The 24,068-nt window shown below is 39.0% G+C and overlaps 1 protein-coding gene across 1 annotated transcript in view; it reads right to left on the bottom strand.

Annotated features, from left to right (window-relative positions):
• The window catches only part of LOC109935049 (synaptotagmin-like protein 1), a 116,906-nt gene extending 93,073 nt beyond the window's left edge, over window positions 1-23,833 (bottom strand). Inside the window, exon 1 of the mRNA XM_048597032.1 lies at window positions 23,668-23,833. The gene's annotated coding sequence lies outside the window, so the exon portion shown is untranslated. The remainder of the gene's footprint in view (window positions 1-23,667) is intronic.
• Window positions 23,834-24,068: the final 235 nt, after the last annotated feature.

The following is a 24,068-nucleotide window of genomic DNA, read 5'->3' as shown; positions in this document are numbered from 1 at the left end:
CTCTATCCCTCTTCTATCCGCCTCCCACTCTCTCCCTATTTATTTCAAAACCCCCTTCCCCTCCCCCTTTTCTGATGAAGGGTCTAGGCCCGAAACGTCAGCCTCTCTGCTCCTATGATGCTGCTTGGCCTGCTGTGTTCATCCAGCCCTGCACCTTGTTGTCTCAATCCAAGGAGCTCTGATTTATATAGATTAATGCTGCATTAAAGTTTCTTTACTCACTGAGCATTTCAGTAGCACCTGACTAAAATGTTGCTCTGAAGAGTGCAGCAGTGCAAGTTTTTTTTTATAATTTACCTTAGAAGCTCATTCGCTGAGAATGTATACTAACTTGTAGGCATGTTTTCACAAGGGTTCACATCCACTGTGCACTCAACAAGACTGCTCAAATTCCCTTTATGTGGGATTTCATCATCTTGAGGGTGTGGAGATTTCAAGCAAGTTCCTTAGATTGTATTTTGACATCGGCTGAAAAGCTTAACCAAATGCAGGCTAATGCATTCCTCCTGCCTATCCTTCTCTTATGAATTCGTACAAGGACACATATCAGGTATTTGGGATTTCATATCATGAGCAGAAACTAGAAATGTGATTAGCTGAATAATAATGAAGCAGTATGCTGTTTATTCCGGGCACATATCTCCAATCAATAGAAAACGAAAGACTTAGATTTTCCTTTATCAGAACACAATGCTAAAGATTTGGAACAGACTCTCTAGGGGGAACTGGGCATCTGTTGTATTTAATTATAATGGATATATTTTGGATACGTTCCCTACTCGTATCGTCTTAACTGTCTTTGTCTATGCAATTTTTCCAGTTTTTGGTTGACATTTTTCAAAGTTTAAAGTATTCTTTACAGATACGTAGGTAATCGTACAGGTACATTCCATCATTCCTAGTTTATGTAACATCTGCTTCATCAAATGTTTTTCAAACAAACTAGGTTCAATTAAAACTCTAACTTGCACTGGAAAAAAAAAGCAAGCACTCTACCAGTTAAGTCAACTTTCATTCATAAATTAACTATTTGTATAAATATTTCTGGCTTTCCAATGTCTAGTTTGCTTTATGACCCTGCCATTTCCTTCTCAATTCCCTTTTGGTTTGCAGGTCAAAATAGATGCAACTTTGTCACTTTTCATTATGATCAATGAAGTTCCTGACCCAAAGTACATTCTGTGCACTTGCTATCCTCTTGCAAGTATTAGTAAACATAGAGAAATACTGATTCATCAGCCCAGGCAAACAGTTGGTAGTTCTCAGCAGGAATCTTCCTTTCCCATATTTGATTTAATGGGTTTTCCAAAGTCAACACTGCTTGGTTCCCAAGGCCACTCCCTCTTGTCTATATACCACTGTTTTATCACCTCTGCTGAGTCTGTCCTTCCTGCAGAACAGGACATATTTAGTGATGGTGAAGTCTGGAACACTGGCTGTAAGATATGATTCTGTGAATATTACTATGTTGTGCTATTGCTTGACTAGCTCTCTCTAGATGTTAATGAGGTGGTATTTTCAGGATTGACTGGGTTGGGAGAGCCTTTGTCACATCTGATACTGAGGGTAGTACCAGGTCTACTATTATTGTAATTTTGTACTGTGGTTTAGCACAACTGGGTAAATAGACAATTTTGGATATCAGAGAAGTGTCAGCCATTTTATTGGAATAATATATAGGCCAGAAAAGACCAGAATGGCAGATTTATTACCCTACTAGATTTATCTAATTGGCTTCATTGCATTTCTTCAGCTACCAAGGTGGGATATGAGTTAATTGCACTGGATCTTTAGTCCAGGCCTCCACAAATCACTAACCCAGTATCATCACCATTAGGCTGCTATACCCTCAAATGAGCACAGACTAACTGAGACAACCTCTGATTATTGGTTCTGCTGGCTTTCTGATCAAAAGCATCAACTCCTCAACTACTAATAATCCCAGCAATGCTGCTCCCAGGGTTTAAATGTGTGAATCTTTTGACCTGTTCTCCTAACATATGGGAACACAGCACACATTAGTATATTTTAAATCATGTTTAAAGATTTTGTTAGGCTCTTTTCAAAAGCATCTAGCCTTAGGATTTACCGAAAACAAGTGTGGCAGAGCAGTTCTTATAGCTCTTAAAAATGTGCCAATATTAGCAGCTCCATCTGTTGCAACAGACTCGGGGTACAGTCAAATCTGTTTTGAATCCTTTATCTGGATTAAATGGAGATCCCTTACAGCTATGGTACCATCTGTTAGCTGCTGGGTCCAAATCTTGATACCAAGACTTCTCCAGCAGCTTGGTTTCATATTGTTAACATACCTTCAGGTTGAAAATTCTTGTTTAGGGCAAGTGTGCTGCCTCTCCAATTTTGTTTATACTGGGGAAATAAATCACATTGGAAGGCCTGATGCCTCCTCCTGCATCACCATTTCACAAATTCCCTTTTGTCAGAAACGAGAGTGCTGGCTTCACCACCATCACAATCTCCCCAACTTACCATTTGTAAACTTATAAAATGCAGAAGATCATGAATTGCTGCAGGCAAATAAAGCAATCTGTTGAGATCTAGCAAAAACCATGTTTATTTCATTCTTGCTATCTGGAAAACTAGACTATTGATTTCTACAAACTGGTTTTTAAGGCTGCACTGGCCCACAGAGCATTAACCTTTCAAAAGTACTTAGTATGATATCTTTCAGCTAAAAAAAGCCTTTAGCTTCTTTTCAAAGATTGTTTTCTTGCATTGAGTCAAATTCAATATGTGCTAACATTCAGCCAGAAGTCTGATCTTGAAAAGCTTCAGTTTATTCGAGTCAAAAATCATATTGAGATTTTCAACATGATTATTCGTAAATTGGGTTTTTATTTTGAAAAGGTTATGTTAAAGTAATAAAATTACATTTTCCAGGAAATCTAGGAATGTGATTGGCACATTAAAAACAAGTGATGAATATAGAATAAAGCTTTGATACTGCATAGCTGCATCTTTACAGGGACTTGGTGAGACCATAACTGGAGTATCGTGTGCAATTTTGGACTCCTTAATTGAAAAATACATTCTGGCTATAGAGGGATGGTAACAAAGGTTTGCTAGACTAACGCCTAAGATGGCAGGACTGATGTATGAAGAGAAATTGGATCAGTTAGGTTTATATTCATTTGAGTCCAGAAAAATGAGGGGGTTTTCATAGAAACATATAAAATTCTAACAGAACTAGAGAGAAAAACACAGGAAGGATGTTCCCGATGACCAAGGAGCTCATCACCAGGAGTCACAGTCTTAGGCAGGCCATTTAGGATTGAGTTGAGGTGAAATTTCATCATCCAGACAGTGGTTAACCTGTGGAATTCTCGGCCACAGAAAACACTTCAGGCCAAAACATTAAATGTTTTCAAAAGGAGTTGGATATAGGTCTTAGAGCTAAAGGGATCAAAGGGTATGGGGAGAAAGTAAGAACCAGGTACTGAGTTGGATGATCAGCCATGATCGTATTGAATGATGGAGCAGGTTTGAAGGGCCAAATGATCTACTCCTGCTCCTATTCTTTATGTTTCTATGCTTTTCTATAATTCATCAGATCTGTTTTACTCCAGAATAATTTAATTGTGGTGAAAAGAAGTATTTTTAATCATCTGTTAAATTTCAGAAATGACAGCTCAACGTCCTTATTAATGCTATCCATCATGTTACCTATCAATATCTGCAGTTTTTTCCCATTGACTGAATCTAGGTTTATTATGTAGGTTAGAAAACCAGCATTCTTATTACTGAGACCCAGAGCTCCTCCCAGAGTACTTTCCCAGCCCTCCCTGCACAAAACTTCTCGAATGGGTTCTCACTATTTGCTACCTTTCAACCAGATTCCGAATTTGTTCTGAATCCTTGCAACTCTAAATACAAATAATAGTACTTTGTGAGAGAGTTTATCAAAAGCTTTTCCAAAATAAAAATATACCACATCATGGTATTTGCTATTATTTTCGTCATTTGTCACTTCCACAAAAAAGTCAGAGACCTGAGTCAGAAAAGGCTCTATACTTTTGACACCACATTGACTGCTGTTTACTAGATTATTATAGCACAAATGGTCCTCAAATTTATTCCTTACAATTGATTGTATTATTTGCCAGGAATATAATTAAGACAAGTTGTTTTTATTTGTAACTGTTTCTCTTTTAAACGATGAAGCCATACTAGCCTATTTTCAGGTCCTTTGCAAGCATATAATGACTACGTCATAATGATCACCAATACTTCAGAAATCTCATAAATGTCATCCATACCTCAAAATTTATTTGCTTTGAGCTAGAAGTTCAACCTGATGCTAAGTTAGAGTCATCAAAATTACTTGGGATGCCTTGTTTGGACATGTTGCTCACATAATTTCCCTTGTTATCGCATAATAACCAAGGAAAGACACAGTCAGTGCATTTATTCACATACCTTCAAGCTAGTGTCGCGCATGTATTAATCTAGCAAATGCTGAAAGTAACCTAGAAAAAGTTTCAATAATTCCACATGCAGCACAGACTGACATCAGTCCCTAGTGTTGCGTAAACTAGAGCAGGCCATCGTCTCCCACCCACTGGTATCCTTATTTTCAGGAAGGACAGAAATCCTGCAAAACCAGATCGATTATTCAGTGACAATTAAACTTGGAAAGTCTCTGTAACAATAGGAGTGGCTGAAATGAATCATCATTCCTTAAGTGTAATTAAACAGCTGAAATATCTCTCACATTCCTAAACCTGTTTTGCTTGTTGCATCTTTTCGACTTTAGCAGGTCTCTCATATGCCTCGAGCTTTAATTTGATAAACAGCCTCCACAGCCAACTCAGGCTGATTGGAGAGATGCACAATCTCAGCATTCTGTTCTAGTGAGAGTTTTTATTACCCCTATATTTGTTCTTGCAACATCAGAACATTGTCTACTTAGGTCCCTACCTCTTAGATTCTACTGAAAAATAAGATTTGATTTGTAAATGCCTTCCATGCTGACTTTCCTACCTCAACCTTTTATAAACTTCAGCTGCTTTCAAGTGCTCAGTACAACACACCCATCCTTTGTCAAAAGCCATTGTCTCTCCATTTGTGTACAAATGTTTCTCTGGCCCTATTCTAAACAATCTTTTTCAACCATACCTCAGAGCTCTCATGAATAATTTAAACTTCAGATCCCAGTCCTTCAGGCTAGCTCCCTGGTCTCTCCTCTCCAGCATTGAAAGTTGAACTTACAGCCATTAATTTTTTACTATTCTCTCCCATAACTGGAAGCAAGAGGTTCCCTGGAGAGTGGGCCAAAGCAGAGGAGACCTAGCCCTTGCAGGGAGTGCACTTAAGAAAGACTGTTGAACTTTTACCTTTAATTTTCCACTTAACACCACAAAGGGCCATAATATTAACTTTTAACTTTATTTTGTTATTTTTCTACTTATTCTAAGAACAATGGTAATACTTTACTTTTAACTTGTTAACTTTTAACTTTGTTTCTCTACGTTGCTACTTGTGCCTAATTTCGTACCTAAGATGGCACGTGTGGTGACATTGTACACTTTTCACTGTACTCCTGTATTTCTGTAAATGAGTATATGTGACGATAAAGCTTAAATCAAATCAAACCAACTTTTCTGCACCTCTCCCCCCACCATCATCCACCCAAGTCACTAACATGCTTTAAAATTCTCTGAAAAACTGAATATGTTCAATAATACCTTCAGTCTCCTAATCCCTTCCCCACTATTTTAAATCATTAATTTCCCTTTATCTTGAAAATTTCTTCACAGTTTATTTGCATGTTCAACAAATTTGTTCCTTTTTTAAAATTCTCCTGGATTAGTTAAAAACATTTGATTTTAATTGACTTTTGAAAATTATTTGTTCATGTCCACACCTCGAAACGGTGACTCATGAAGGGGCATAGTCCATGTGCAGTTAAGAAAAAAAGCTACTGCTACTATTTTCAGCTACCTTTCAGACACAGGCACTTACTGGGATTAGTCACTATATAACAACAACCAATAAGAATCCTGCCTGTATGATTATACCTTTCTACCACTGGCACCCTGGCTAATGCTTGTTCCAGGTTCTGAATACATTTGAAATGGAACTGCTGCTGCAAGGGTTCTTTGTCTTGATTCCTTTAGTCTCATCAACATATTTTCTAACTGAGCGACTGCCAACATTCTACATTCTGTGCATTTTTTTGTCTCTCCGTTGTGTGAGCCTCCAGGGTCCGTAGGCAGCAGTTGCTTCTGGAAGTCAATGGTTCGGCACACTGATTGGTACATCTGGAACCTGCAGGCTGCCACATAGTGCACAAATTAGAGGGAGGGTCTAAGAAGGGTCCAACCCGAAATGTCAACTTTCCTGCTCCTCTGAGGCTGCCTGGCCTGCTGTGTTCCTCCAGCCCCACACTGTGTTATCTCTAACTCCAGCATCGGCAGTTCTTACTGTTTCTTAGAGGAAACATTGCCTATGTCTAAACAACAATTGCTCTCTCATTATTAAGCAAAACAGCCATATTTATATGTTATATTTCTAATTTTCCAACTTCGTGGCCTTCACGGGACCTCAGAAAGTATATCAGAAATTTATTAACAAGGTCTTGGTAGGTAGCAAGGATTGGAATGACTGAGGAAGTGAAGTGGGGTGGTGAAGATTTAACAGGCTGGATAACTGGAAGTACAGATTTCTTGGAAGCTCTACATATGTACAGTGGAGATGAGTTAGAATAATATCTATTTCATGGCTGTACCCAGCCAGGTGGGAAGGCTAGCTGGGCCAATGACACTAGGCCGCAGCCAAAAATCTGTCAGTGATTGGGAATGGTCGGTAATCAGGAGGGTCTAAGTGACTGTGAGAAAGTCTGTCAACATCAGGGATGCAGGAAAGTCACAGGATATTCACAGATTTGCTAGAGTGACCAGATTCCTGCTTCTCCTCCCTCACAAGGAGTGCTGCAAATGTTGAAGTTCCCTATCTAATAGACCTAGCCCTTTATGCCTCCCTTCATTCACTGACTTTCTCAAAGTCTGAAAAACCCAGCCTGTAGGTGCAAAAGCTAGAGTTAAAAGTCAAGTTAAAATAGAGATTCCTAATCTCCCTACAAGATTTCAGTGACCAAACCTGTACTCAAAACATTTTTACATTGACACCCCTACTCCTACCCTCTGCCCAGATATCTGCCTGTCTACCAATGATCATCTGCACTGGACGTTTACAATTAAGTGTATAAAATCACAAAAGTTGACCATTTCTTTCAATGTTTAGCTTATTAATTCAATTTTTATTAATAAATGAAAGTCTTGTCACCATTCACAGCTTCTGCGACAAAAAGAAATTCTAATACCCTTGGTGAATATGGTCACACCTCATAACTTTGGGCTGAGTGTTATCGTCTAGAAATACTTTCCACTTGTCAGAGGATACAGGTGTGACAGTTTGGCATAAAGTACATAGAAAAACAATGTAACAGATGATCATATGGGAAGCTGCATAGCAAGTTTCTGAGCCATACGTTTTCACAAATCATTCCAAAAAACAGGTTTCAATGTTGAACCTTACTTTGATGGACAACAATGTAATAACAATTCCAAAATGAATGACTGTTGGATTTTTCAAAAACTGGTATGCAAAAGAACATGTAAAACCTGCTGAATAGTCATTTAATATGCATTATCTTTTACAAAGAAATCTTATTATAAAATAAGAGAATGTTCTTGCTGTGCCAGTTTGGGTCACCTGTGATGTACACAAGGAAGAGGTGACATGAAATATTAGGGGCAATTTCTTGAGAGTTTCACTTTTCTGGAATCAGTATTTAAGAAGACAAGCAAAGAATTCACTTGATGTTTATATTCAACCTTTCAAGTTTTTGCAATGGCAACGTACAGAAATGAGATGGTAGAAGAAAGCAAAACCATCTAGTATGACAGTCTTTTTCATGAATAAAGTTGATAAGTTAGAGGTGTATATATCATATGGACTTAAACATGGTCAGGAATCAAAACATAATATTATTTTCTACCATATATTCAAGAGAAGTAGGACAGATGAAAGATAAGGCGTTGTTGCAATGCTGCTCAAAGATAATTTCACAGTTCTATAAAAGGGTGATACACTAGACAGTTTAAGGAGTGAATCTATTTGGCTAAAGGTAAAGAGATGTTACATTGCTGAGTATTTACTGTATACTCTTAAACAGTAAAAAGGAGATAGATGTGCAAATCTATGGGCAAACTTCGGAGAAATGTGTAGATAATAGAGCAGTAATAGTCAGTTACTTTAATCATCCTAATATAGATTAAGGGGAGAGGGTAAGGGGCAAAGTGTGAAGAATTCCTAGCATGTGCAGGAGACCTTTCCTCATCATTAAATTTCAAGTCCATTGTCAAGAGACGTAGTGATGGATCTAGCTCTGGGAATTAAAGCAAGGCAAGTGTGTTGGACTGCAAAATGAAAGTATTTGTATATAGTGCCATAAAATAATTTGTTCTTTAGTGGTTTGAAATGGGACACTGAAAAAAAAACACAAGATGAAAATGTCCAGCTGGAAGAGCCAATTTAAGTGATTTGAGTCTGGATCATGCACAGGTAGATTTCAAACAAAGAATGGATGGGAAAACGGTAAAAAAAAAGGCAGGCCTTTGCAGTTGAAATGAAAATGAATCATATTCCTAGAAAGGAGGAAAACTGAGGAATTAAAGAAAGACCTCCTTGGGAAGTGTAAAAATATCAGAGAAAGGAAGTTCATGACAAATGTCTTGCACAGAAAACAACAGAAGTCCAGGCAGGATATAAACACTACAGGATAAGCTAAAAAAAAACAAAGAAAAAGAAATGAAAAAAGTTAATGGTTATCATAAAAGGAGCCCAAAATCTTTGCTAAATATACGACAAGTAAAATAAATCTTTTGATAGAAGCAGTGGGCATGACTGAGCACTCAATGAGTACATTACAGCTGCCTTTGTGAAAGAAGACAATAGCGTTAGTGTTAAGTAGAGGAAGGGGGAGTAGAGATATTGGATAAGAGAAAAATTAGATAGAAAGAACTAACTACAAATGGACCTCCTCTGTCTGTTGCCTAATAGGTCCTTCATTGGGGAATGGAGATGAAGCTCTGATAACCTTTTAAACAGGTGCTGGAAGGTTTCATTCAAGTATCTGCCAAACACCTGGAAACAGCAGTTGGCTTCTGAACATAGTCCTAGGTGACCTAACTGGCTGCTCACCTCTGCAGAACAGGCTGCCAATTCCTGCGGTGACCTAAGCTGGGAAATTCATGCAGAAACACAGCAGGGTTCAAGAGTTGGCCCAAAAGGGTTCCTGGTGATTCTCCAAGACCACTACCTTCAAACACAGCCTTCACAGAGCCAGCAAAATGTTAACCTCTTACAAAGTAGTGCTGAACCGATGTTTGTCTGACTTCAAAGAGCTTTGGTCTTATGGCACTGTTATGAGGACCACTGTAATTCTTATCGTTATATGTATCCTGGACTTCAACTTAAGATGCACCCTTTAGAACATAGTAGATGATACAAAACTGGACAATGAAGTAATCAGTGAGCAGGTTCGGCAGACTGATAAAATAGCAAAACACACGGCTATGTGTGAAGTGATGCACTTTCGGAGAATAAGATGGAGAAACAATGTAATCTAAGTGGGACTTCATGGGGAGAAGGGCACTGCCCGATTAACTGTCCTTCCCTTCACCTTCGCCACCACTTCTCAGGAGGGGTAAGTTCCGGTCACAGTGATTATTCTCCTCAGAACAGAGAAGGTTGCAACCTAACAGAAGCATTCAACATTCTGAGGAATTTTGAACAAACATGTAGGGTTAAGCTGTTTCCTCTGATAAGTGAGTTGGTAACCAGAGATCATAGATATAAAGTTGTTGTCAAGTTGCTCATGCAAGATATCGATATCAATAATTAATACTCTTGATATTCATTGTAGAAGACCTAGGTTCTATCACTTCCTGACACAGTCATGTTCATCTGATTCATTCATAGGATGTGGCTAGCATTTATTGCTCATCCCTTATTGCCCAGAGGGCACTTAAGTGTCAACCACATTGCTGTGGTTCTGGATTCACATGTAGGCCAGACCTGGTGAAGACATAAGATTTCCTTCCCTAAAAGGACATTAGTGAATCAGATTATTTTTTTGACAACAGTTTCATAGTCATCAGTTGATTTTTTATTGAGGTCAAATTCCACCATTTGCCATGGAGGGATTTGAACCTAGGTCCCCTTACCTGAGTTTCTGGGATTAATAGTTCTAGTGATAATACCACGAGACCACCTATTTATCACTTCTCTTTGAACTCATTTCTCTTTACTATTTATACATTGAAGTATTACGTTTTTCTTTAACAAATTCACAAAGTGACTATGATGGTTCATTTCTGGTTCTAAACTTATTGAGATTTGAACTTTAGCAACAATTAGGCAGATGAGAATATGTAATTTTTGTTTGTTTATTTGTGTTCCTGGAAAGGCCAGCATTTATTGTCACTCCAGTTTGCCCCTGAAAAGGTAGTAGTGAGTCAACTTCTTGAAGCATACCAGTACACCAATGGTGCTGCTAATGTTGGGAGATGATGGCCTAGTGGTATTATTGCTAGACTGTTAATCCAGAGACCCAGTATGTTCTGGGGACCTGTGTTTGAATCCCAACACAGCAGGTGGTGGAATTTGAATCCAATAAAAAACAAACGGAATTGATAGTCTAATAATGGCCATGGAGCCACTGCTAGGTGTTGGGAAAACCCATCAGTTTCACTAATATCCTTTAGGGAAGGAAATTTCCTTACCTGGTCTGGCCTATATGTGACTCCAGACCCACAGCAATGTGGCTGACTCTTAACTGAACCCCTGGGCAATTAGGGATGGGCAATATATGCTGGCCTAGCCAAGGACACCGTTATCCTGAGATGAATTAAAAAAGTGTTCCAAGATTCTGACCCAGCGACAGTGAAGGTATCATGACATATTTTCCAATGAGGATACGGTAAAATTTGTTGGGAAACCTGCTGCTGGTAGTGCTGTTATGCATCTACGGCCTTGACCTTCTAAGTAGCACATGGTGCAACGTTAGAGGTGCTTTCAAAGAAACTGTGGCTAGTTGCTGCATCATCTTATAGATGGTACGAATTACTGCCACTGTGTATTGATGGTGGAGGAAGTTAATGTTTAAGGTGATGGATGCAATGCTTAGTCCTTGATGACATTGAGCTTCTTGAGGATTTTTAGTGCTTCAAATGGAAAGTATTCCATCATTGTATTGGCTTTTATCTTGTAGTTGCAGAAAGCTACCAAATGTCAAGTTTGTGACAAAGGTATGATCACAACATTTCATAGAAAACTATTGATGAGATTGTAAGTAATACCGCACTTCAAAATAACTAAGAAATATTTCAAATTTATCTTGGTAAATGGCTGTTAAGTAAAATATTCTGCAGAGAAATGCCAGAGAATAAGGTACAAAATAGATTATTAAGCGGTTAGAGATCTATTGCTCACAGAGTGTAATTTCAAAATGTTCTCTTTTCCTTTCTCCCACAAAGTGCCAGGTAGCAAAAGTTTATATTATTACCAAGTGCAATGGTATGTAACTGGTAACTGTTGCAATTTTTGATGTGGTCTTCAACCATTCGAAGCAGTTGGCCATGTGTGGGAAGCGAGTAATTAAATTTCACATCCAATTTACTCAGCATCACTAGGCATTGATGCATCTTGCTCTTTCCACCCCACCAACTCCTCACACTCTCCCTTCCCGACATTTCTGTATTTCCCTATTCTGTTCATCTTACTTCTGATTTGGTTTTATTTGTTCCTTCCTCACTTTTGACCCACTTCTGTCTTTGCTTGCTCATTCCTTATTATTTGTTCCTCTCTTCAACCCTATGCACCCCCCTAAAAAAAAAGTGTCTCTCTTCTTTCTTTCAGCTCCTTTCAGCATTGAGTTGTCAGGCAAACAAACTGGAGACAGCAGCATGAATGGGCACTGCATCTGGAGCTTCATAGCACTGACGACATTTGTATATGCTGTAGATAGAAAGATGTGGAAGTCTCCTGGCCTTTTGTGGAGAAAGGGTTTTTATCTGTTGAAAGGCCTTGGCTGCTGCCATGATCAGTATCTTAATACAAGTCAATTCTACGCTTGGGCGCCATAATGTCTGAAATTACACAACACCAGGTTATAGTCCAACAGAATAAACCTTTTAGACTATAACCTGGTGTCATGTGATTTTGGATCTTATCCACCCCAGTCCAACACTAGCACCTCCACATCATGAGCACCATAATCAACAGCAGAATTTGCAAATACAAACCTGGCAACTTACATCTTTTTCTGTCAGTAGCAGAAACCAGCCTTTCATAGGAGAGGCAAGCTACCCTTAGCACATCTGCTGGAATGTAATGGAAGTTTAAATGGAGGTTTAAATGGAGGAGAATAAATGGAGTCATACCACAGCTTTTCTGAACCACCATTGAGACAAGTGCATTTATTGTGTAGTATCATGAATTATATGTAGGTGATGGTAATGTAGCTGATTGTGGGACTCTGACATCAGGAAGACAGAGGCATCAGACTAGAACAAACATGTAAAGATGTAGGTCATGGACACTTCACAAGAGAGAGTTGTAGTTAGTAACCTGCAACGTAAAGATGGAAATAAAGAAGTGTTAGAGTACATTAAGAATGAAAGAGTTTTACTTAAAGATAAGGAACATTTAGTCTCAGGATCTGTATATGTGGTGTTGCAAAAGATGGGTCTGGCCTCATGGCTGCAGAATGATCACAAGTCCATCAGGAAGTGATCAGCACATAAAAACCTCAAGCCCTGTGAGAAAAGGAAAGGGCTGATCCTGTCAGCTGGTTCCTTGGGCCAACCATCAAAGTCATTTGGCAGAATGCTTCATCATCAAAATTTTCCTTCAAGTGACATGATGTAATTTGGCTGGTGGTGAGAAGGGCATTACCTGTCATATCCTTCACACACATCTTCTCTGTGTCACTTCACATTGCTCTCAAAGCAGAGGAAGAGACTGTCACACATCCCCTTCTGGAATGTGCGTTTGCAAGGAAGATCTGGAGAGACAGATGCAGTGGTTCTTGTTGAGGTTCAGCCCAAGCAGCTCCATGATGTAGGACTCTGCTCTGTGGGCTGTTCCGTGGGACACATGCCAAGACAAATATCGACTGTGCCTGGAGGACTGTCAATTCAGTGAAAGACACTCTTTGGTCTGTCCAAAATTTTATTGGTTTTCCAGTGTGAAGAGTTGACCTCAACCGAGTGTTGCAGACTGGCGCATTCTGAGGTCCGGGACTACGTGCTGAGGAATGCACTAAAGCTTGGGGCAACTGCCACCAAGGCACAGGGGGCAAAGACCACTATCCGGGATCTTTCTGGCAAAATATAATGAGGGTCTGTTAAGTTTCAAAAGAGCCTTGAGAATGTAAATAGTTTCCTTCCATGATTAGGAAATGATTTTTTGTTGCAATTGGATTGAAGTGAGTAATGTCAAAATTCCATGGTATTTTTTGCAAAGTCTGTATGGGCCTGTTTTGTAGTTTTTGTATTTTCTTATAGATAATTTATGAATATTTTGAAAAAAAAATGGTTTGTACTAGCAACTGGATTGAAGCTCTAATGAGGAATGTCAAAAGTTCACTATATCTTCTGCTAAGTCTGTACAGATCTGTTTTGTACCTGTTGTGTTTGCTTATAGATAATTTATGAATAAAGTATATTTTTGAAATGAAAAAATATCTTGCAGACACCAAATAGATATTCTAGATTAGTGTCTCAATAAGCAATACTGATTTAAGGTATAAAATAATGCATGGTGGCAGCTAGGGAAAGGAACCTCCAGAGCCAGGATCTGAAGTTAAAACAGAGTCCAAGGGACACAATGTGTGGAAGACCCTAAAGGCAGAATGGGACAATACCCTAGAAGAATTTGAGTAAAAGTCTGCAAAAGAAGAAGACTCCAGAGGCAGCAACAGAACCTTGCTAGACTTCAAAGCCAAGACAAAAAAATCTGGAGATTAAAACACATTGACTTTCAGCAGAGGAAATCCAAGTTTTTATCCAAATCAATGACACGCAATAGTCCATAAGGATACTCCAGTACAGACCTTGCAATTATCTCAGCCATTTGATAACCCAGAAAGCCCACAACAAAACCAGAAGTAGAAGATTTGAAAGTGGCAGTCTCAGTGCTACCTGACTGCCTCAGCTTGATTGTGCAGCTTTCATATGCTGTAAATCCAAAAGCTATTGCTATTCTAGTAAAATAAATGCGAAAGGATCACACAGTGTAATGTAAAAAGAATTAATTTGTACTTTAGTGCCAAAATAAATTTGATGATAGGACAGTCAAGGTCTAATCTGTGATCTCAGCACATGGGAGAATCAATGGAGGCCTTTTCAATGGATTTATATCGTCCAACATGATGTTACAACTTTGAAGGATAACTTATTTAGAAACTATACAATAATTAGCGCGAGAAATGAAAGATTTCTTAAATCAAAAAAGGACTTTACATTGGAAAAGATAAATCCATTTCCTAAGCAGCCAAAAATCAGGGAAGAAAATTGGTTAATACTGCAAGGAAAGGTCAGCACTTCTTCTGATAAGTTTGGATGAATAAGGCCCCACAAAATGTTGTCACCCTCCTGAAAGCTCACCAGAATGCCAGAAGAGTGAGAATCAATGTGCAGCTTGCAACTCCTAATAGAACAATAAGCCCAGCAAATGTCCAACGGGGAGAGCTGTGAGCTGTAACTATGGCAATATTCAATATTTATTGTCAGTTAACAGCACCATTACCATCTCAAAACCAAAGGAAAAGGCTTGCAAAGGGGAATTTTCCAGAGAAATAGAAATCATACAACAAAGAAAAGTTTCAATAAATTAAACATATAGAACAAAAGGTGAAGAGCAGCATGGTAGCTCAGTGGTTAGCACTGCTGCCTCACAGCTCCAGGGACCCAGGTTTGCTTCCATCCTCAGGCTCCTGTCTGTGTGGAGTTTTCACATTCTCCCCGTGTTTGTGTGGGTTTCCTCTGGGTGCTCCGGTTATCTCCCACAGTCACAAAGATGTGCAGTTAGGTGGATTGGCCATGCTAAATTACAGGGATGTGTAGGTTAGGTGCATTAGTCGTGGGTAATGTAGGGATATTGGTCTGGGTGGGATGCTGTTTTGATGGCCAATGTGGACTTGTTAGGCAGAATGGCCTGTTTCCACAATGTAGGGATTCTTAAAAAAAAAACATCCTGGGGGAGATCCTGGAGAATCAATGCAGATTCTGGACCTGAAGATACAAGGGTTTGAAACAGAATTTAAATCTGACTCAGGAGCAGTCAGGATAGAGAATGTCTTACAGGGGAGTTTGCAAGTAGTGGTGTTCCTATGTAGGCAAATTGAGGGCGAGTAACTGTTCCGAAGGCAAATGGAGAACTAGCCCTCAGTTACACATAGGAGTTAGAAGAGAAATCCATGCTATTTGTCTGTCAAAAATAATTTGGCAATGCAACAACAAGCAGATTTTTCACAAAATTGGATGTAAACAAGAGGTTCTGGCATATTCCGTTAGACCATGAATCAAGACTGCTGTTTACATTTGTTACACCATATGGGCAGTATTGATTCAATCATCTACAGTTTGGAATCTCCACTGTGTCAGAGATTTTCCAGAGGGCTGGGATGCTGGGAGGGAAACACAGAACTATTTGCCTCTCTACTCTGTCCTAGTGCATGTTAAAATTAAGAAGGAGCACAACCAGAGGATCAGCGACATGTTATGGGCACTACTGAATGCAGGTCTTGCATTAAATGAGAAATGCTAATTCTATAGAATGACAATTACATTCCTAAGACACATTAACCAAGAATGAGGTATCAAGATGGATCCAGGGGTGATTAGTGAATTTACAGCATTGAAGTGTGTACCTGAAGTATGGAGTATCTTAGGCATAGCGAATTAGGTGGGAAATATTATCCTCACCTGGCCAATCTTATTCAAACCATGAGAGCTTTTGAAGAAAGGCTAGAGAAATGGTATTGGTGTCCAAACGTATTTTGAAAAGATTAAAGTGCAGCTACTTTCAATTGATACCATAGGCCACCTTACAGTCTGAGCTTATTCTCCACAGTTGCCACAGATGCATCATTTACAGGACTAGAGCTGTCTTTATTCATGTGCAAAAGCACAGCAAAATATTTTTTAAATATTAAAGTGCTTTACAATGAGAACATGATGTACACTGAACAGAGGTGCACAGCTATTTAGTAAGAAGCATCAGCAGTTATATGGGCATGAGAAAGCTGCACAGGTTGCTCCATGGAACTGAAATTCTGCATTGAGATGCACTACAGGCCTTTGGTAATTTTACTGGGAGCGAAAGACATATCAAAAATGCCTCCATGCATACAAAGATCCAGGCTTCTGTTGATGTGACAGAACTGTGCCATAGTCTATGTTCCAGGTCAAGGTAAAAGTATTAGCACTTTCAAGGGAAACAGTGGATCAAACAGAAAGAGAGGATTGCATTCTTGGAGAAGCAGTTGAATTTTATGCTAGAGCAATAACTGATGCTTCACTGGCAACGATGGGAAAACTCAAACAAATTCTAGTCACTCAAAAACCTAACAAAGTGTGCATAGCGGTTAGACAACTCTGTCTGTGAGGGTAGTTGAAATACAATTCAGTGACCAAGTGCTGAAAAGGTAGCAAGAGTAAAAACACTTGACAAAGGTTTATTGGTGTGTGACCTCAGAATAGTTATACCAAAGTCAATGAAAAGAGAAATTTTAGAGAGACTTTCCATATATTGAGATATCATGAAGTAGAGGGCACAACAATCTGTGTGGTGGTCAGGCATATCAAAAGGTGTGCAGAATTATGTTTCATTGGTGTGCTGTTTGCATCAATGTGCCTACAGACCCATTAATTTTGTCAAGATTTCTGGAAAGGCCAGCAATAGGATTGTTCGATTTTAAGAGGGGCGATATATTTAGTTGTCGTTGATTATTATTGAAGATGGATTGAATTGGAAAAATTTCACTCAACCACAACAGATTTAATGATCAGAGTACTGAAAAGGATCTTCACAATATTTTTATCTGAAACATTAGTATCAGATAATTGACTGCAATTCATTAATTAAGATTTCTGGAAGTTCATTTTCAATGCAGCCATCAAACAGGTTACATGTTCTCCACTACATCCTCGGTCGAAAGCAGATGTATTAAGGATGATCAAGATTATGAAGTTAATGGTGCATAAGGATGCAAACTGGAAATTAGCTCTACTCAGTTCAGTGCATCACCATTGCAATGGGTACTCTCCAACGGAATTGTTAATAGGAAGGAGATTAAAAATAAATGTACCAGTTTTCAAAGTCAAACTCAGGCCAAACATCTCCTCTCAGAACCACAAGAAGTTAAACAAAGGAAGAAAGTACACAGCAAAAAGCAGCAGAAATGGTACAACTCTAGACAAAAGCAAAGCTCTGTCAACCATAAAGCCCAGGTAGCAAGTCTGGTTAAGGGACAGGAAGTTAGAAGCCACTGTCATCAGAGAACAGATTAACTGAGATCTTACAATGTCAAAATTACCTTAGGGACATTCAGAAGGAGCAGGGTGGAAGTGATCTTACTCAAATTGAAAAGAAAGATCGAGTAAGATTATCCCAGGTTGTGCGGCAGCCAAGCCAATATTGCATCAGATGGTGTAAAAAGTAGTGCAGCATTTCAGACACAATACAACATCATCACCATAATGTTAGAAACAGGTAAACCAGATTGGGATGTCTAGCCTGTGAGACCATTGTCCCAATTTTGTGTTGTACTAGCAATTGATCACTGCTTGACTAAATTATCTATCATCTTCTTAAAAGCAGTATGTTTGTATGAATAGAATAATTAGGCCACATGTGGTTTTATGCATTTTTTACCATTTTTTGAGGCAAACATGAGAAGTTAGACAAGTTGACCAATAAATAATAAGCAAGTGAGGAAAAGTGGGCAGAGTGACACCAAGATTTACATTTCATACTTGGCTAAACAAAAGGTTTATCGTTTTCCAAATTGAAAAATCCTTAACAAAATGAATTTTGATAATTAAAAGCCAGAACTTACTGGAATTGAGTCCATTACACAAATTACCTGTAATGCAGCAGTAATTAGCATTAAATTAATTAGCCCACTAAGAGAGTTGGGAACAGTTATGACTATGGGAATATAAATGGCATATTAGGTATCATAGTGTAAATGCATTTGAGGGTGAGGCTAAGGCACATTTCTGAAATAAGTGAAACTTCATAAATCTGAGGTAATTATAATAAAACCTTTGTAGATATTACATAGGTTTTTATTATTTGTTTCTGCTCCTCTTTTGCTTTTAATGTTATTTTTGATGATTTTAATTGTAAGTGTAGTGTCATTTTTTTAAAAATTGTATATGTAGAATATTCCCAGCATCTGAATGACATAAGCAATAGTGAGAATGTGGGGAAAATACAACAAGAAAATGAAAAAAAAAATGTGATTCTTGACATCACAAAAATGAAGTCTGATTTTCTCCTGAAGCTTTCAATGGCTAAATGAAAATCTCTCCAGTAAATGACGAGATACCAGTTTGCCTGCACAAACATCTTATTGTTAGCTAATCTGGCCTCATTTCCACACAGGTTGCTATCCTCCAGGGTATTCATGAGAAACAGGACAGCGCCAATTTCCAACTTGAAAGTCAGAACACTTTCCTGGTGACTGCAAATTTCCAGCAGCTTCTCTGGGTCTCCATGTTGTCCAGCATTCCCCAGCATCTCAGGAGGCACGCTATGGAAAGCAACCACCTGTGTACTCCATCCACGGAAGTCGGCATTGACAAAGAACCAGCCTCTCCATGTCATTTGGCACATTTCAGACTAACTTATCATACAATTGAACACTTCAATATTGTCCTTTGGCAATCACTGACACCTCACATTACAATCAAATGCTTTACAAACAAGGAGATACACCCATCTCGTACATTAAGGCAGCTTACTTACTACAATTTACTTGGATGCTCACAGCACCCCAGCCTTGCCTTTTGTCAGATTCACAGGCTCACAGTAGACCTTGACTTGCACTTTAGCACTAGAAGGCCAGGCAGCTTCTCATGGTTGTCAGCAGTAATCAGTCAAAAGGAAAGACATGCTGTTGTTTGGTGTACTGTTATATCAACGTGACGACCCACTGCACGTGCTTCAAACAAACGGCCATGTCTGAAAGTTTAAGGGGAGTAGACTTAGTCTAATCAAAGGATACTTTGGTCAGTCAGGGGATACCACAATCAGTCAAGGGCATGGTCCGATCTCAATGTAGAAAGTTGGCCAAGATCAGTCAGTATGATCAGATTCCAGGAATCTATGTCACTCCAGTCCAGGGAACGGCATACAGTTGGTACCACAAGTCAAATGCAAACATTCTGGGATTACAGCTAAGTCAGTTGGGAAGCAATAGAGAAGTCAATAAGTAGGCTCAGCTGTCCTCAGTCAGCGCTGTCCTCCTATGTCAGTCTGGGTAGCCTGGCCCCAGTCATTTGAGCTTTAAACATCAGGGAAGGTTATCAGAGGGCAATACTGTGTTGGAGAAAGTGAGAAATTCAAGTACAGGAATTAGAGCTAGTACACTGTGACACAGAAAGGACATAGATTATGAAGGGGAACAGATAAAGGTTGGGAGCTAATAGAACTTGGAAAGGAACAGGGGACTGTGAGGTGTTGATGGGAGGGTCTTCAGATGTCACCACTCCCCTGGCCTCAATGTGGGGGGCCGGGGCCTGTGGAAGTGGATAAAGGTGGTAGTGGAAAGGGCATAGCAACTCTGGACATGGTATACAGTATGCCCGGGACTCAGGAAGTTGGCTGGGATTCTGAAGAAGCTCAAAGCTGATGGGGTTGACAAGGATCACTGTGCAGAATGGAATATGAAGGTTAGTGGGAATTGACTTTGACCACTTGTGTGAGATCATTAAACTTCTTCCACTGCTGCATCCAGGTCTAGAGCTATATTGTTTTCATTGATTTCTGCACCTATCTTTTCCCACTGACTTCTCATCAGATGTTTACTGGGGCTTCCTGCCAACACCAGCATTTTCTCCTCATTTCCACTTAGAGCCAGTGCACCAGTAGAGTGTTGGAAAGCCTGTGAGTTCATTCTCTCCCATAGTTAGTCATTGAACTTTCTTTCCTAGATGCTTTTCAGTTGCAGAACACTCAAAGAATCTATTGTAGGCACAATGCATGTCCCCTTTAAATTGTTCACATTAGCTTTAAGCAGTGTAAGTTATTAATGATGTTGGGCCCACTGATGATATGTGTAGCTAATGAACAGAATGGGAAGCACTGACTGCACACAGAAATCATTATAATTAGCAGGCAATCTGATGTTAGCATTTGCTACCTGCGATCAAACTCAATGGTTTTGAATTAATTACACATTGTAATCCTCAAGCCAGATTTTTTTTCCTTTATTCATTCACAGGATGAGAGTGTCGTTGGCTAGGCAGCATTTATTGCCCATCTCTAATTGCCCAGAGGGCAGTTAAGAGTCAACAACATTGCTGCGGCTCTGGAGTCACATGTAGGCCAGACCAGACAAGGATGGCAGTTTTCTTCCCTAAAGGATATTAGTGAACCAGATGGGTTTTTCCAACAATCGACAATGGATTCATGGTCATCATTAGATTCTTAATTCCAGATACTTATTGAACTCAAATTCCACCATTTGCAATGACGGGATTTGAACTCAGGCCCCCAGAATGTTACCTGGGTCTCTGGATTAACAGTCCAGCCCTAATACCCCTAGGCCATCACCTTCCCTTGCAGCATCTAACCATTATATAACCCAATGTCACTGTATTACCTCTGCTCACTCTTCTGTCTAGAGAGCTGGCATTGGTTGAAGACCTATCCAATCAGAGAGGATTTAAAGGGAATAGTCACTAGCATTTTGCAAATGCTCCGACTAGAGTACATTTGAAACAAAGATATATGTTGACAAAATGAAATCAAAACAGCAAATACTTGTCAAGCGATAGAATTCTGAATGAGAAACTACTGCACTGTGAGAGAAGAGAACAAAATGAATGGGTTGCAAAGGTATGACATCCCAAGTTTTTTTCTGGAATATTAAAATTTTCCCAAGAGGTATTCTGCCATACAGCAACTGGTAAGTGTTTTGGATAAGAACACATTTCTAAATCATTTAGATAATTGTCACTTTAAATCTGGAAATTGTCAAGTGAAATTAAATGGAAGTTCCAGATTCATTTTGGTAATTATAATTATTCAAATAATGAGCATTCACATGGGTGATCTCTGGTTAACATTTCAGGCAACATGTTAGCCGACATAAAGTATAAAAAAAAGTTGCAAACTATTTAAATAACCTTCAATCTCTGTCACTGCTGCAAAAGATATAGACTGCTGCCCAAATCCCTGGGAGAGCACAATCTCTGCTTCAAAACCTCAAACTATTAATTTGTGGAGGCTGTATCAGTTTTGACTCAGCTGGGAAAGTTCTTGACTTCAAGTCACAGATTTGAGCATAAAAATCAAAGTTGATACATCAGTGCAGTAGTGAGGGAGTACTGCAGTGTTAAAAGCACTTCTTATGAATGAGATGTTAAAGCTGAACTCATTCCATCCTCTTAGTTGAGGGTAAAAGATCCCATTGTATCATTTCAAGGAAGTATTGTTGCCTGGCCAATATTTATCCATCAATTCAATATCTCAAAAACAAATGATCTTATCATCATCAGATTGCTATTTGTGGGTGCTATGCATTTGCAAAATGGCTCATGCAATTTCAAATTTGTTACAATGATGACAGTTCAAAAAAAGCATTCATTGGTAGTAATTCTTTGAGACTTCCAAAGGACGTGAAAGGCACAATATGAATGCAAATGTTACTCTGTATGATTTATATAAAAACACATTTACTGGTGAAAATATATTATTTCAAAATTAAAAATCTGAAGTTAAAAAGTCTGGCAAAAAGCTGAATGTCCAAGCAACAGAAAGCACAAGGTGAGTTAAACTAACTCTCGATTTATGAAGCTATTATGTAATCAACCATGCCTGTGCAGTTAGCTTGACAAATTTACATAAAGATAACTCAGTACAAATGTGGCCATTGGAACTAATGGGACAACAATCACTGCTATAAAGGCCTTGTAATTCTGTGGGGTTCTGTTGGACCTGCAGTAATTCAGAGAGTGGTCTCAAATACTGACCATATCAGAGTTCACACCATTCAGAAACTCCATTGCCTCTCAGGTTGTGCGAGGGTCTGATGGTGGATCACCCAGGCTTTCATCAGTCCATAGACATGGTCTCACCAAAGCAGCTGACTTGCACTTTGGGACTCACCTCGTGCATACTCCCTCTCTGCAGAGTGCTGCTACAGAACCTTTTCAGGTCCTTTGGGAATTTTCATCACAGGGTGTGCCGAGGCTTGCCTCCACCCACTTGTGTAATTTGCCTTGTCAGGAAGAGGTACAGCATTCTGAAACTGGTGGGGACACAGCTAAATCCATGCCCTACCCCCATCTCCAGGCCAAGATTTTTAATGTCTTATGGATGAATTAATTTACACTTACACTTCAATTGTAAAGTGATCTCACTGAAGATAACTGTATTGTGAACCTTAGGTGCATGTTTACTAATCACGGGGACACTGCTGTTCATCAAGATAGTCTCTTTATACTCCACATCTGTTGATATCCAGTTATGTTATAATTACAAAATATAATTCATTTAAAGCAAACAGATTAGCCTGTTGTTAACTATCCTTCTTCGAACACTTTACTCATAATACGCAGAGACATCTGAGTCTTTTGCAGCATGGTGGTTAGCAAGAGGCGACCACAAAGAAAGAGGAACATATTTGATCTAAATACTAAAGCATCAGCAGATTGTAACTTAAAGCTAGTGAACTAATAAGAGGTTTTTAACCTTGCCCACCAGCAGAACTTGAACAAGTAGCAGAGTCCTTTTTAATAATTAATGGAAGGTGTTCTGCTGTGTGTCAACTGTAATTTTAGTAGATATACTGTGAAAATGGTAGACAAATGTTATGATGCTGTGTGTGAAGGATGCTTGCATTTCTTCCACTGAAGTTCTAATGGATATTTCTTGTGGAAACTCACATCTTTGGTATCTCACTGATCATAAAACCCAGGGAATGAATTTCAACAGATCTTGTATGAAAGATCTGCAGACACCCCAGTGAAAAAGCCCTGTGATTTTAAAGATTGGCAGTTATTTATCTTCAAGAAACAAATTTACAATTCTAAAACATATTTATGATCATTGAATTAATGGGGGTTTGTTTATATAAGGGATCTTACAGAAGAAGAGCTGGAAAAACACCATGTGCTACAGCAGATTATCAGGTGAACCCACCACAGAAATGCATCCCTGGAGCCAATGTTCTAAACAATGAGCTTATTCCATTGAACTTCAGGTTCACATTTATATATGTAATTTCTCAATAATACACACATACATAGATATATATAGTATCTTTGTCTTCAATAAAGATAGCTCTGTCACACGTACCTGAGGAGGGAAACCCAGAAACAAAACTGAGGTTAGAGCAATACTTACAGTCACTTCCTGCTGACATTTCAGAGCCGACCACACAGCAAGTGTGCACTAGAACTGATCAGTAGAGACTTTGCTGAAATGTTGAATTCCTGTATATCTCTATCTTCCATAATATTTTGATGGCACAGCACACACCTCAGTATGTGGTAGTATTACCATTAGTCATGGCATTGCTGTGTGAAATTCAAGCTGTTAAGGTAGAAGCCTGATGAAGGGATACACACAACAAATTGAATGGGAAGCTGAATGCAACTGAAGCACTTTGCTTGTCGACTTTAGACACACCCACTTTCAGGACCAAAACGTAAGGAGGAGCAAATTCAAGAATCTGAAAAGTTAATCATTATTTCCTTTTATTCAATTCTTCCTGGATATTGTTTGTTTTTGTGTTTTTTTTATTT

The sequence above is a fragment of the Rhincodon typus genome, chromosome 5 (genome assembly GCF_021869965.1).
Source record: "Rhincodon typus isolate 14 chromosome 5, sRhiTyp1.1, whole genome shotgun sequence".
Classification (NCBI taxonomy): Eukaryota; Metazoa; Chordata; class Chondrichthyes; order Orectolobiformes; family Rhincodontidae; genus Rhincodon; species Rhincodon typus.
The sequence above is the reverse complement of the archived record's forward strand: the minus strand, read 5'-3'. Positions and strand labels throughout refer to the sequence as shown.